Source organism: Enhydra lutris, unplaced genomic scaffold (assembly GCF_002288905.1).
Source record: "Enhydra lutris kenyoni isolate GAN:26980312 unplaced genomic scaffold, ASM228890v2 scaffoldscaffold13, whole genome shotgun sequence".
Classification (NCBI taxonomy): domain Eukaryota; kingdom Metazoa; phylum Chordata; class Mammalia; order Carnivora; family Mustelidae; genus Enhydra; species Enhydra lutris.
This window is the reverse complement of record NW_019154097.1, coordinates 21,618,417-21,631,297: the sequence shown is the minus strand read 5'-3', so window position 1 is coordinate 21,631,297 and position 12,881 is coordinate 21,618,417.

Genomic DNA, 12,881 nt, shown 5'->3' with positions numbered 1-12,881 from the left:
GAGGCACATGCCTCTAGCACATGCCAGTGAAATGAGAACAATGGCTTGCATTGGAAATACTGACATGACCTGTGCTCTCAAGAGGAAACTTTGAAAAGACTCACTTCACACGAAAAGAGCATCTGCTCTGCCCAGATCCTCCACAAGTACCCTTAGTTCCTGCCTCTCTAACACTGAAGCAGACCCCCAATACATCCTCCTAATGTTAGATGTCACCTTTCACAGTTTTGCAGTATTCTCTGAGTATAAGTATTACCTTAAAACTCTTGTCTAGTCACCACTTCCAAGGAGACTTCACTGATTCTGAACCTGGACCATGTGCCCCACCTTTGTAATTCCATAGTGCACATCTTCATCACAATACCTACAACATTGTACTATATATAGTTCCTTATTTCTTTTTCTCATTGGATCATGAACACCAGGAAGGCAGGGACTGGATTTTGCTTGTTTCTGGATTCCTGGTTCCCAGGAGAATAGCATAGTTGATTAAAACATGAATTAGGGAAACCAAAGTGAAAAAAATAATATAGCAGATAGGAAAAGAAATGAAGATGAAAGGAGGTCAGGAGAGGGAGAGAAAATATAAAAGTAGGAAGGAAGCAAGGAAGGAAGGAAGGAAAGAGGACAAAAAGGAAAGGAGGGAATTAAGGAAGAGAGAATAAGGAAGGATGAAAGGAAGGTTGATCTTCATCTTTCTATTCAGAAGAAGCCAACTTTAGAAGTCTATAGTTCTAGAAATTTAGTCCTTCTTTACAAGTTGAAAATAATACTAGATGAGTTTCTTGGCATTGGATAATTCTTTTGAAAGCTGAAAATGCAGAGTTGGAATAAAAAATAAAATGATAGTTATAGAGGAATGAAATAATAAATTTAGAATGTTCCAAAGGCACCATTCCAGAGAGAGAAGTTTTATGCTGTTTCACTAATCTCATCTATGGAAGTGGGACATGGGAAGGTGGATTTACCTAGGGTTCAAAGGGTATATTTTCTACTCAAACATTTGTCAAAGACTGATTTCCTCAACTAATTTCATCAATTTCATGTTGACACCACTCAGTACAGTATGTTTTTGGCCTCCAGATGCTATCTGTTAATATAACCAACATGGGAAGGAATTCAAACCATAGAGATAAAGAATCCCAGAGAATGTTGTGTGATAGAACACATAATCACAGCAGAGTTCAAGTTTTCCAGTCATACCAAGAAGTTTTATTTGTATTTTGTTGCATCTGCAGTTTTCTTTTAAATCACAGATTTGAATCTTTTTTCCCCTGGCTTAAGAACCTATCCTTGGATCTCTAGCTATAAGATAAAGTGTAAATGCAAACTCTTTTATAATTTGACATTAATCTATAATTTGGGGATTTATCACTTCTTTCCTTCTTGTGCAATATATTTTCACAAAGTGACCTATCTAATATATTATTTAAAAATATCTAGGGGCACCTGGGTGGCTCAGTGGGTTAAGCCTCTGCCTTCGGCTCAGGTCATGATCCCAGGGTCCTGGGATCGAGCCCCGCATCGAGCTCCCTGCTCATCAGGGAGCCTGCTTCCTCCTCTCTCTCTGTGATCTCTGTGTGTCAAATAAATAAATTTAAAAATATATATATATCTGTATGCTTCTTTTTTCATACAATTTCCTCTTCCTGAAATACTCTCCTTTTCCTTTTGTATCTACCTAGTACCCTGTTATGTTTATTTTTCTCAAAAAATAGTCTGGCTTAGTATATTGGGAATATGAACTGTGGAGTCAGTTAGCCTAGGTTTTGAACCTTCTACTTAATCATTGTATGTTCTTGGGGAATTTTTGGAGACTGCTTAGCATCAGACTGTTCCTCTCCAAAATGGTGATGTAGTACTGATCCCAGAGTTGCAGGCATGATCCAATAAAATATTTTAAAGGCTCAACCTAGTGTCTTGAAATTATTATTTACTATTATATTGTTATCATATAATTTTCCTTATCATTATCATCATAATTACAATTTTCTCAAGGTTGTTGGTTTGAATAAAATAATTCAGGTACAGATGTTAGTACTGGGATTAGCTCAAAGAGAACAATTAATGGTGATAGTTATAATTACCATTATAATACTCCTTATACTTTAACTCCACTTGATATTAATCAACACTCTTCCTCTGCTAGTCTTACAGATGTGATTTATACCTACCTTTACCATGGTACTCATTGTAATATTGCATAATTATTTATGTATTCCCCCTTAGTCTATGATTTACTCAGTGGATATCCACGCTCAAGTTGTATCTGTAGAGCTTAGTACCAGATTAACTCTTAGCAAATTCATGTTGAATGAGTAAACAGAGTTAATGGTACACACTGTGCCATTTCCATGGTTTTGTTTTATTTTGCCTATTTACAACATACATCATTTATTTGCTAACTGGTTGTCCAGTGTGAGGAATATAGTCTAGAAGCGCTAGAGTGGAACAGAGGGCTCAGACCATTGGCCTTAATAATAATAGTTCAAACTGAACTAAATAGGCTTCCTTAAAGGTCGTCTAGAACTTCCAAATACCCCCAGAAAGTACTTAATTACAACTAGCAGGATCATTTTGGAGAAACTTGGAGCCTAACCATGTATCCTCTCCAATCTCTCATTACCAATTCTGGGATGAGTTCATAGAAACTCACCACTGGTCATTAAATGATTCCTTCAGTGTTTCAGGATTTGGAACCACCATCCTACTCCATGGAAAGTTTTAGAGGAAATTAGATTATGGTTGGGAACATTGGCCAACTAGATGAAAGGGAAATAAGTGTATTTAATAAATACTCCACTTTGTGGCTTCTAGCTTCAGTCCATGTTTCATCTTCTATCAAAAAAGGGAAAGTACTAACTCCTTCAAAACCCCACTGAAACTTGCCTCAGCTTAGGCCCGTGAGGCCTAAACCCTGAGGTTTAGGCCCGTGTTCCATACCCAAATAAAAAATGAGGCCCCAAGGTAATGCATAGTAAGATATTTTTAAGTACCCCAAAATTAAGGTAAATGGCCACACAAATCATAAATTTTACTTCCTGCCTCACTTAGTGTGTTGTTCTCAAGAAGGAATTACTTTATTGCAGCTGGAAAGGGATTTGGCATCAAAATTTCAAATCTTGACTTTGATATTTGCATAGATTACTTAGCCTATTTGGGCTTAATTTTTCTGGCCAGTGAAATGAGAACAATGCTTTTCATAATATTGTGATGAATAATTGTGATATGTTGGTGAAACTGCTTACCATAATGCTTTCATACAGATATCAATAAATACTGTTTTGTTTCTCATTTTCCCTTGGCTCTATGAGTAGTCCTAAAAGTAAAGCCTTAGGAGTTTGTGCTATGGAGAATTCACATGTGTACTAACCCATTTCTACATTAATTCATAACAACATAGAGAATTTTACATTTGTAGAACAAATTCTACAAAATGGTAGAATATTATCCACATACTGCCATCCATGGCTTTTGTGGCAATTTTTTTTTCAGAAGTGTAAGATTGTACTGAATACTTGATACACATGTTACCTGAATATAAGCATGACATATTACAAGGGATTATTCACTTTCCAAAAGCCTCCTTTACTTTATACAGAAGGATTAACCATGTGATTCAGTTTAATAGTGAGTTCCCCCCAGGTACCTATAAAATAAGATTTTTTTTTTAAATGCCATTAGGTGGCTTTCAAAAATGAAATCTCTTGTGAGAGGAAATAATATTTTATGAGGTTAACTCAAAGTCTACTAGGTTGGCCAAGTGCCCCCCCCTCCCAGAAAAAAAGGCATGTTCATTGATGAGACAGAGTACCCTGATAAAAATCTCTTAGGTCACATGTGTAGTGTTATGGAAAAGTAGATTCATCCTTTCTACAAGTGCTGTTCTTTGCGTGTACTAGTGATGATAGAGATAAAGAATAGGGAAATCATAGTTATTGACTGTCTCTCCTGTGCACCAACTCATATGTGTGACATCATTGAATTCTCTCAACAACTAGATAAGGCAAGTATTATTATGATCATGACTATTTTGAATATTATCGTTTTGCAAAAAAATGAAATACTGAGATCTCAAGATCACTCAGCTGGTTAATACTTGCCCCAGGATTCAAACACATCCCTCCTGCTCCAATATTTATACCTTCTCCTAATGCTTTGGTCTCATTGTATAGGATCAAATGAAATGGTTCAAATACAAGTTTTCTGGATGTGCATAATATTGCAATTTGGGAATTAAGGAAAAATTCACAGAGATGTGGCATCCAAGCTGAGTTAAAAGAAAAGGGAAACATAAAAGCACAGATTTTTAGCTTTCCAAGCATACTCCTAGGAACTAATTCAAGTGAAATCACAGATCCTGAACTTCAACTAATGAAAAGCTAGATTTGTTGGCTAGACTGGAGTCCCAGGGATATTCCAAAACTATCAAATAAAAACCATCATTATTGAGGGAAACTTCAGTTTAACAGCAAATTAATCTGTTAAAACATAAGGGGGAAATGCATCATGTAAACAGTTCATTTCTATGGCCTTTAATAGCTCCTGAAGCTTTCCATTTCTCCAGAAATTGCTCTCTTCTTACTCAGATTGCTGGCAGTAACACCAAGTCTTCAACCAAAGGAAAGGGACTGACTAGACCTCATTATGCTGTGATTTCAATTAAATATCATAAAGGAAAAGAGAGAGTTGACAGTGAGTAGGTTACAGAAACAGGAAAACATTTACCACTGGGCAAGCAGCTCAGCCTTCATGTTCTGTCTTATGCCTGGCTAGTCAAAGAAACACTTACCCATTGACAACATTGAGGCACATCATTGCCTGTCAGAGAGGCCCAGGATATGGAAGCATCCAAGTTAGTTCACAAGAGTGCTGGACTTCTCTCAGCTTAAGTCATACTCAGGGACCTCAGAGAATTCAGTATCAGCTTCCTGCCTTCTATAGAGGCACAATAGTCTAATGCAGAGCAGTTTCCTCTTTTTCTTTTTTTTAATTTTTTCCCTGAAATCTATTTTTTCTAGTATAAGATATTGAAAAATCAATGAGCATTAATGACTAGACAGTGAGAAAACTGGAGATATAGAAGAAGAAATAGAAGAAAGAAGATGTCAGAGCATGAGTAGATTTCTTTGATACAGTGTAAGGAGACAGGAAAATGAGACATAAATAAGATGAAACAAAACAAACAAAATGTGTATGTCTTAGAACTGAATTCCTCTCTGTTAATCAGAGAACTAAGGTACAAGGGATATGTTAATCAGTAAACAGTTGAGTTAAACTCTTATTATGTGCCAACATGGAGTTATCATGGATGGGATTAGAGTCTTCAACCTTGGTGGAGACACAGTGTGGCCAAATGGGTAAAGTGTATGATTTGGCATCAGGAGTGGGTGAAAACCACCATTTACCACCTGTGCACACTTAAGTTATTTAAAACCCATACTCAAATTTTCTTATCTCTCAGAGTAGCACTACCTATCCCATATGATTTCTGTCAATATTATACAATATCATGTACACAAGGTGCTTAGCACAGTTTCCAACAGACAGTAAGCTACCAATTTGATTAATTATCATTAATGAATTATTACTGTGAAAGGAAATATTTCCTTGATTTATCTAGGAATTTCACTATTAGCCATTGCTAAGATGATTAGACTAAATGATTACCTTGATTTTTTTCTACTGAAGAATTTCAGTTCTTTCTCCAAAAGCACAATTGGCACAGCAAGTAGACATCAAAAAATATAATCTGTTTTACACTGAGAAAAGTGCACATACAGTTAATATAATTAGAGTACAGTCGAAGATAGAATATGATTTTTTTCAATATCTGGGGTGTTTGGGGAAAATAATAGGTGGGATAGCCTAGTAGAGAAAAAATATATAGATCAAAATAAAATGTCAGAAAAGACAGTGACATTAGACACTAATCTCCCACCCCCAAAATTTAAAAGTTCAAGGAAAGAAATTTATTGGCTGAAAAAATCTTGAATTAAAAAATATTAAGTATTAAAATATTAAATATTAAAATATTAAATATTAAAATATTAAATATTAGATAGTGGGTTAAAGCCTCTGCCTTTGGCTCAGGTCATGGTCCCAGGGTCCTGGGATTGAGCCCCACATTGGGCTCTCTGCTCAGCGGGGAGACTGCTTCCTCCTGTCTCTCTCTCTCTCTGCCTCTCTGCCTACTTGTGATCTTTCTGTCAAATAAATAAATAAAATCTTTAAAAAAATATTAAATAAAATAATAATCTTAAATAAAGTACTTTAAAAAATCTTAAATAGGGGCATCTGACTGGCTCATGACTCAGAAGAGCATACAACATTTGATCTTGTGGTCATGAGTTCAAGTGCCACGTGGCATCTAAAGATTCTTTAAATAAATAAGACTTTTAAAATCTTAAAGATCTAGCACTACTTAAGACTTAACAAACATCATCATGGCCTAGTAGAATTTATCATGTAAAGGCAGGTATGCTTCATTAAGAAAAAAAATGATGTATTCAACATACAAGCAAATTAAAAAAGAAAACAAATGTCTCAATTGATACATAAAAGTTTACAATTTATTCATGATAAAACTCTCAGCAAATTATCAACTACAGGATACTTTCTTCATCTGATAATAAGCAGCTTATCATAAGTCTACTGCAAATAGAATACTCATTTATGAAGCCTTAGAAACATTTCTGTTAAAGAAAACATAGTAGTACAGAGTAACACAATCACCCTTACTAGTCATCTTAATGTCCTAACTATGCAATGAAACAAGAAAAAAAAAAAATGACACATATAATTGGAAGTTGTCATTACATGTTTAGAGATAGTAAATCAAGAAAAACTATAAATAAACTAAGTGAACAACTTTGAAACCTTGGAAGGGTTGAATAATATATAAAAATGTGTGTATAGTAATAATAATGTAACACAAATATAGTCATAATAGCAAAAAAAATAAGATTTTTATAAATAAATTTTAAAATATGTATGTGTAAAATCTTATGGAGAAAATTACAAAAGGTTCTTAACAAACATAATAGAAAACAAAATATATGGAGAGTTGTGCCATTTCCCAAATGGAAATGTTAAAAATCACAAAGTGATGAATTTGACCCAAATTATCAATATAGTTCAATGTTGTTTCAAATGAAATCCCAGCAAGATTTGCCCCCTATAACTCTATACACTTATTCTAAAATTCATCTGTACCTGAAAACACCAAAGATTAGCTGAGATAATTATGGGGGGAAAAAGAAAAAGAAAAGAGGTAATACTTAACTACCTATCCATTAAGACATTTTAAAGCTACAGAAATTAAAATAGAGTGATATTGGAGGAGTGAGAGAAAGCCAGGTCAATGGCAGAATTTGGAGCCCTTAAGTAAGCTCAAATATATGTAAGAAAACTCACATACGGTGGAGGTGCCATTATAAATCACTGGGAGGAAAAAAGAAAACTCAGTCATTGGCATGATTTTTCATTTGGAACTCACTTCATGCGCAAAAATAAATCAAAAATGTAAATGGAAAAAATTTAAATTAGAAGAAAATGTAGGATAATGATTTTGGCAAGAAGAGAAGAACCAGATTCCTTGGAAGACTCTCAAATCATAAGTTTATATTAAGGCATTGATAAAAACTGATTACATAAATATTACACTGCTCTTTACAAAACACACCAGCAAACATACTAAAGAAAAAAATGGCAGGCTTAGAAAAGATATCTGTAGTACAGAAAACCAGTATGGATTAGATTCCTGATCAGGTAAGGAAGTGACATATCAGCGTAAACAAACCAACAGTATAACTTAAAAATGGGGATATGATGGGAGCAGACAATGCAGACGAATCAATGAATGTATGAAAAGATCGTTACTCTCACTAGTGATAAAAGAAATGCAAATCGAAACAACCGTGAAACACCATTTCACACTAAATAGTTTGACAGGCATTTAAGAGTCTGTCAACACCAACTGTTGGTAAAGGCATGAGAAAACTGAACTCTCATACCCTGCTGGTGGGAGTGTAAATTAGCACGATCCCTCTGGAGAGCAATTTGGCTGTAGACAATGAAATTTAAAATGTGCATTCTCAGTGACTTGGCAATTCTACATTAGAGAAACACTTGCTCATATGTACCAGGGGATCCAGGATTATTATTTGCTTGCAATAGAGAAAAATTAGAAACAACCTTTATGTCCTTCAACAGGGAATAGGCAAATAAACTGTGATATTTTCACACATTTACTCTAATAATAAAAATTAAAATGAGTTAATTGGACCTATGTGTAGACAGGAATGGATCTCCAAAAAAAAAAAAAAATGCCGTCTCCATTAGAATAGGAGGGGGAGGAGCCAGTTATTAATAAGTAGTATGAAATCATTATGTAAAAAATTTTTAAACAGAAGCTACATGTACTATGTATGGATACATTTCATAATAAACATAGAAATTAAGGGCTGCAAAATTCATGTTGGGGATTGCCTCTAAGGATGATAATAGAGGAAAATGGAACTTCAGCCTTATCTGTAATATTCTATATTTAAAAAAAAGAATCAATCCTGTGGTGAGTACTTATTTTTTTTTTAAGATTTTATTTATTTGACAGACAGAGATCACAAGTAGAGAGACAAGTAGAGAGACAGGCAGAGAGAGAGGAGGAAGCAGGCTCCCCGCTGAGTAGAGAGCCCCACTCGGGGCTCGATCCCAGGACACTGGGATCATGACCTGAGCCGAAGGCAGAGGCTTTAACCCACTGAGCCACCCAGGTGCCCCTGTGGTGAGTACTTTTTAAACATTATAACTGGCTGGGACAGGGTTGGGTGTGCAGGGGGACTTCAGAGAGAAAATCTGACTGTGCCGCTTGAAGGTAAGCAGCAGGAGGAAGAGAGTGGTTGTTTTTTCTTTCCGTTCTCAGATTATAGAAGGCATTTAATCACTGCTGCTTCTCCTCTCACAGGTATTAAAACATAGGGCCTTTCCAGGATAGAGGGAATTACATCAGAGTAGTAGACATTAGGCATCACATGCATACACACACACACACCCTGCTTGTGCACAGCTGTAGTGTTAAGTTGCCACAAGCCACAGAGCTAGGTTGTCCCAAGACTGGAGGGATGTTACCTTGTTCTTTCCATTTGGGATCCCTTTGCATGGCTGCTTGACCTGCTTACACCAACACTGTCTGAGGCGAATTACCACTTCAAATCACCCTGCTTACCTATCTTCTCTAGTAGACCTGAATGCTCTTCAGAACTTCAACAGGTATTTCATGAATTTACCAAGCTCCCTAGTAAGTGTGTTAGATACACTTTCTCTTTTTTTTTATTGTGTTATGTTAGTCACCATAAAATACATCATTAGTTTTTGATGCAGTGTTCCAAGATTCATTGTTTATGTACAACACCCAGTGCTCCGTGCAATCTGTGCCCTCCTTAATAACCACCACCAGACTCACACATTCCCCCACCTTCCTCTCCTCTAAAGCCCTCAGTTTGTTTCTCAGAGTCCACAGTCTCTCATTGTTTGTCTCCCCCTCTGATTTCCCCCAGTTCACTTTTCCTTTCCTTCTCCTAATGTCTTCCATGTTATTCCTTATGTTCCCCAAGTAAATGAAACCATATGATAATTGGCTTTCTCTGCTTGACTTATTTCAGTCAGTATAACCTCCTCAAGTCCCATCCATGTCGATGCAAATGGTGTGTGTCCATCCTTTCTGATGGCTGCATAATATTCCATTGTATATGTGGGCCATATCTTCTTTATCCATTTGTCTGTTGAAGGGCATCTTGGTTCTTTCCACTTTTTGACGACTGTGGCTATTGCTGCTATGAACATTGGGGTACAGGTGACCCCTCTTTTCACTACATCTATATATTTGGGGTAAATACCCATTAGTGAAATTGCAGGGCCATAGGGTAACTCTATTTTTCATTTTTTGAGGAACCTCCACACTGTTTTCCAAAGTGGCTGCACCAACTTGCACTTTGTCTCTCTTAATCCTCAAGACAGCCCTACGTGGTCAGTATGTTAACCTCATGTTATAGGTAAGAAAATTCCAACATACACGATTAATTAGCTTCGCCAAAGTTACAGTTTGTAACTGGTGTAGCTGGGGTCCAAACCTAGGTTTGAATGACCCCAAAGTTAAGCTCTGTAAAAGGACCAGGGAAAACAGTTGCTAAATCTGCTTCTTCAGCCACCACGTTCAGAGCTTCGTACCAGACATCACAGAAAGAATAAAAAAATAAATAAGGTGTGGTCTCTGCTGCAGAACAGTTTGGGATCCAGTAGCAGGCTTACCTCATCCAAGACATAAGAACCCTCTATATATTGGGAGACTATAATTAAGCCATCTTACAGTCCCCTCCAGGCTGAAAAAGACTGCTGCCTTTTATCTTTGCATATATGTCATAAATTCCAGGCCTTTGCATTCCCATCAGATTCCCACATCCCTTTTGGATTTGGGGGCCAAGAATTGATCACAGCCCTGCAGTGAGGGAAAGACCAGCACCGCCTCACTCTAGCCAAAGGTTCTCACGTGTGATGTAAGGGAATCCCTTCTTGGTCCAGCCTGGAGGTCTCAGGGCAATTAATATTTGAAAGTTGCAAGAAGTAACACCTAAAGCCTCCCTGTTGACGGCCAGGCCCTGATGAATTTTTCCTATGTGTTGAATTATTTTTCCTCATGTGTCCACATGCAGTGTCTGCTGAGCTCATCTGTAGCAGGAAGTGGGATCAGTGAGAACACCAGGGGACAGGGTAGAGAATGTGTCCTCTGAGCATAGCTGGAAGAATAAAACTCAATTTTTGGATGTGTTCTCTCTACTAAAACTTTGAGTTTAAGGAAGTTTTTTCCCCCCCTTTTTTTTTCATTGACCACCACCACACTTGGAAGAAAATAACTAACCTTTCATCCCAGTGAACCACAAAAGCAATTCATTATAGAGTACCCTGGAGGAAGATTAACCAAATGTCCTTAAATAAACATGGCAGGGAGTTGCCTCTGTGCCAGTTGTGTGAGGGGCAAGCATCTTGGCTACTTCTGCCTGCCCAACCTGTGTGTGGGTGGTAGGAGGGGTGTGGGGCGGTAGTGAGGTTCCTGTGGTTGCTGGAATGCAGTGGTAGTGACTGGAGGCCACTCCAGATGTCAGTGCCAACTTAGATCTGCAGAGTCAGCAGGAAGGAGAAAGAACGGGGGGAAAGTCCATTCTGAGATGTTTAAGCTGTAAGAATCCTCAGGGATTTCCTGATCCACAGGTCCCCAAATGGGCAGAACAGCAGAGTCACTTTCAAAGCTTCTCTGAAAACACCAATTCCTGGAGTACACACCAGACCTACTGAATCAGAGTCTACAATTGTGAGGCTACACATGCAGGCTGGGAAACTACTCTAGAATCTGATATCCTCATAATACGATTGGAGATGCTAAAGTTAAAGAGGGATCATGATTTGCCCATCCTCAATGGCCATGCAGGTCAGAAGCCAGAGGTCTCTGGCTGAAGTCACTCCTTTCTCTAAACCCATCATCTTCATCTTCTCCATCCTTCCAATCTCAAGGAACGGTCCCACCAAACACCCAGAGCCACAGTCAGACACCTGGGAATTACAATCACGGTCTTTCACCGTCTACATGAAACTCATGCCCAGTATTTCCAATTTTACTAATTAATACTGATAGTATAGGTCCCTTACCCACTCTCTACTTACTTTCCCAGCTCAACCCTCACCACCTCTCACACGAACTACTGTAATAACCTCTTAACTGGTATGTCGGCCTCAGGTTTGCCCACTTTATCCATTCCACACGGAAGCCAAGAGGGTCTCTGTAAGGCCTTAAAACATGAATCTGACCTAGTCACTGCCCTACACAATCTTTCAGCGGTTTCCAGAGAATGACAATTTTAAGACTTTGACCAGCCTTCATAACTGAGCTCATTTTGTGCTCTTCTCCAACTATGAACTCACATCTCCTGCAACACAAAATTTCTATTTAATTCCATTTATGCGCCATGAATTCCCGATCTCTGTTCTCACATACACACACTCACGCACACACACCAAATCTTTATTCTAAAAGACTTAAACTCTGTGTCCTCTATGGAAGTCTTCCTCAATCCCTGGCATCTGATTTTCTCTCTTTGTCTCTATAGCATTTCATGATTCCCCCCATTAAACCTTTTATCAGGTTGTCAGATTATATTAGAAATGTTTCATGTTAATTGTTTCTATTTCTTTCTGTGGTGTGAGGCCCCCTAGCACCAGAGTTCATTCCTGGTTCCTTCCAAGAATGAAACATACAACCTAGCATGGTAGGGACTTAAAGTATTTGTTTGACCAAAACAAATTCTCCTGAAATAAGTTGATGGACCTAATTTTTTTGAACCTGATTTTTTTTAAAGATGTTATTTATTTGAGAGAGAGTGAGCACGACTAGGGGGAGGAGGAGCAGAGGGAGAAGTAGACTCCCTGCTGAGTGTGGAACCTGATGTGGGGCTTGATCCCAGGACCCTGGGATCATGACCTGAGCCAAAGGAGACACTTAATCAACTGAGCTACCCAGGCACCCCTGCTTGTATCCACGTACATTACTGTTCTTGTATTCTTTGGGTAAATACCCAGTAGTGTGATTGCTGGATCATAAGGTAGTTCTATTTTTAACTTTTTGAAGACCTTCCATACGGTTTTCCACAGTAGCTACACCAGTTTGCATTGAACAAAGGTTATTTTCAACTGCAGTTCACATGACCCCCTATAGCCTGTCCTTTTTTTCTGCTGCTGGAGCACTACCCCAGCCCCACATAGCCCATTATCATGTTGCAGAAGTTCTCCACACTCAGTATAGTTTAAAGTCACAGCATCTAGGTTCTAGTCAT